This window comes from Syngnathus acus, chromosome 19 (genome assembly GCF_901709675.1).
Source record: "Syngnathus acus chromosome 19, fSynAcu1.2, whole genome shotgun sequence".
In the NCBI taxonomy this organism is placed as follows: Eukaryota; Metazoa; Chordata; class Actinopteri; order Syngnathiformes; family Syngnathidae; genus Syngnathus; species Syngnathus acus.
Genome location: NC_051103.1, coordinates 1,493,769 through 1,496,877, shown reverse-complemented (window position 1 = coordinate 1,496,877; position 3,109 = coordinate 1,493,769). Strand labels below are relative to the sequence as shown.

Sequence of the window (3,109 nt, the reverse complement as noted above, 5' to 3'; positions counted from 1 at the left end):
CATTGTAAAATCAAAACTTGTTTGATTCCATATTAAAAGGTTAATTTGTTCAACCTTGGCCCGCGGCTTTGTTCAATTTAAAATTTTGGCCCACTGTGAATTTGAGTTTGACACCCCTGCTCTAAGGTCTGACGAAACAAAGGCAGTCTACCCTATGATCTCTGGAAAAACGGAGATGTGGTATTATCGTATGTTGAAACTATTATATAGTGTGTTATTGGAGGTCTCGCATAATGTTGACAGTTGGGGGCTCTGTGGTGCGCCAGGGGCATTGTACTGCTATGTAAGACACGAGTGGGGAGAAAATTAAAAGTTTCTGAAATAAGAAGTTGCATTAGCGTTCATCTCTACTCCGTATAAACACAACAGTGGTGGACTGCGTCCGCGCTCTCCCCTAGTTTTACTGTTTAAAGCAAAAAGTAAGCACAGTAGTACGCACATGGAGTTTAGGTCTGCGGTGCTGTGACACACTGAACGCTTTTGAGCATTTTACTAACTGTACTCTGGAACTGTGCATTTGCTTGCTAAACTGTATTAACCAAATTAGTCAATGCAAAATAATATGTAATTACCACGTTCCTGACTCGTTACATGATATGAACGTATCAAAACCTTTTTGTCGGCTGTATGTCGGTCTTTTTGAAGAATGCGCCTGATTGTTGTTCCTCATACATCAAAAGTATGGATTTCTAGAAAACAACTTTTACTTCTTAAAGTAAAATGACGGATTTATATTCAAATGTCAAATATCGAACGCCACCATCGCAGTGGAGGTGAATTACACTCCAAACAATGCCAGCAACGTCAAAAGCCTCAATTATTTGCGACACAAGAGAGATATAGAGCAGTGGTCCCCAACCTTTTTTGCGCCACGGACCGGTTACATGTCAGAAATATTATCGCGGACCGGCATTTATATAAATAAATAACACATTTATATAAATAAATAAATAATACATTTATATTAAATATATAAATACGATGAAATAAAATGATACGACTGACATAAAAATAAGTACAAATGACAAAAATAAAACTCACCATTACGTTGAATTAGTGGGAGCACCGAGTTTATTTCTCAGAAACGAGCCGGTCCCATCTCGACGTAATCGGAGACAATGACACCCGAAGTGATTAAGGTTTGTCTTTTATTGCAGGATGCTTGGTCTCCATGTGTTGAAGCAGTTTTGAATGCTTCATTGCCTGGTTAGTTAGCCTGTCGCCACATATTAGCTTTGCGGGCTCGACTGGGGAAACATTTCACGTGACCGGGACGAGTGTCTTGACCTGAATTAATTGATCGTCGATAATTTTTTTTTTTTTCTGTGCGGCTTGGCGGCCCGGTACCAAGTGACCCACGGACCGGTACCGGTCCGCGGCCCGGTGGTTGGGGACCACTGATATAGAGCATTTCCGAAATTTGAGAAATCATTTGAGAAATTACGATCGTATTTTGTTTCTCGATTTGTGTTGAATAAAATAATGAAATTTCACATTTTCAAATAAAACAGAGATGGGATCATTTCCCGTTCTCTCATACCAAAAGTAGACGTACCAAGACATAAAAACTGTTTTTACCTTCAATACTCAAAATAGACGCCCAATCGATAGGTGACGCTGTTTGAAAGAACGAGCGCCGTCAGTGTTCGATCCAGTACCTACAATCCTGTGCGCCAACAAGGTTTAAAGTAAGTGAGACATTAATGAACACAAAATACTCGTTTAAACCTTCTATTTAGGTTGAGTCCTTCTAAGTATAGTAAATCTATGAACGTCTATTGTTTGTATTAGAAGGAATGGTTGCTGCAATTTGAGTGTGAGACCGCCTGTGAATTTGATGAGACCAGCAGTGGGGTGGCCCGTTTTGACTCAGATTTTCAGATCACTCGTTTCTCTTCAGATCGAATAAATCTTTCGCCTTTTACTAAAGATTTCCGTGGGGAGGAACAAGAGTCTATTTCAATTTTTTTTTCATGCTCCGCGAAAGCGGAGCATTCTTTCTGTGAAAATATCAATATTGCAACGGATAGCCGCCTATATCATACTCCATGCAACAGTCATACGTTCACATAATTCATACCGACATATATGTGAACATGTTCACATAAACAGAGAAATTATGCCGAGTGCAGACAGACAATCACATTTAAGCCCTCGTTTATCAATGCAGTTTAATTTCTGGTGGTACCCATTTGAACGGGCACATGTCAGTCCATTGTAATTTGGCAAAAAATATTGTTTTTGAATAAAAATCAATAACCACCCCCATCAATTGCACAAGCAGTCCTGCTCCTCACTTCAAGGAACACGGACTTGAGCAGATCCGCCGCGCTGTGCTTCCTTGAAACGTGGCTTGACGGACGCACCCCCCACCACGCCGTGGAGTTAGCTGGGTTTCGGCTGACGCGTGCAGATTGCAGCGCGGAGCTCACCGGAAAATCAAAGGGAGGTGGTCTCTGTTTCTACATTAATGAACGTTGGTGTACTGATGTCACGGTGTTGAGTCTTGCAGCCCTCTCCTAGAAACACTTTTCATAAACTGCCGGTCGTTCTATTCACCACGGGAGTTCTCCTCGATCGTCATGGCGGCTGTTTACATTCCACCACACGCACGTGCGAGTGAAGCCACGCAGATGCTGCCTGACCAGGTGACAGACAGGGAGAAACCTCTACCAAATTCACTAATCATTGTTCTGGGTGATTTTAACAGGGCGAACCTCGCACACGAACTCCCCAAGTACAGACAGCACATAACGTGTCCCACCAGAGGGGCACAGACACTGGACCACTGCTACACCGTAATTAAAGTAAAAAAAAGTCAAAGTCAAAGTCCCAATGATCGTCACACACACATCTGGGTGTGGTGAAATTTGTCCTCTGCATTTAACCCATCCCCATGTGATTTTGATCCATCCCCTGGGGGAGAGGGGAGCAGTGAGCAGCAGCGGTGCCGCGCTCGGGAATCATTTGGTGATGCACACCACTCTGTGGCTCGTGCAGCTTTAGTACTCTCGGACCACTGCCCGGGGGCCAATTTCTTTTTTCGGTTCTCCTCGGGGGGGGGGGGGGGTGCTAATGGGACGTCAAACGCTGCGCGTTCGCTTCTCTT

The 3,109-nt window shown here is 43.3% G+C and overlaps 1 non-coding gene across 1 annotated transcript; it reads left to right on the top strand.

The window, feature by feature from the left end:
* Positions 1-1,882: 1,882 nt before the first annotated feature.
* LOC119138859 lies at positions 1,883-1,994 on the top strand. Its single transcript, XR_005101263.1, has one exon. It is a non-coding gene; the product is annotated as a U5 spliceosomal RNA (small nuclear RNA).
* Positions 1,995-3,109: the final 1,115 nt, after the last annotated feature.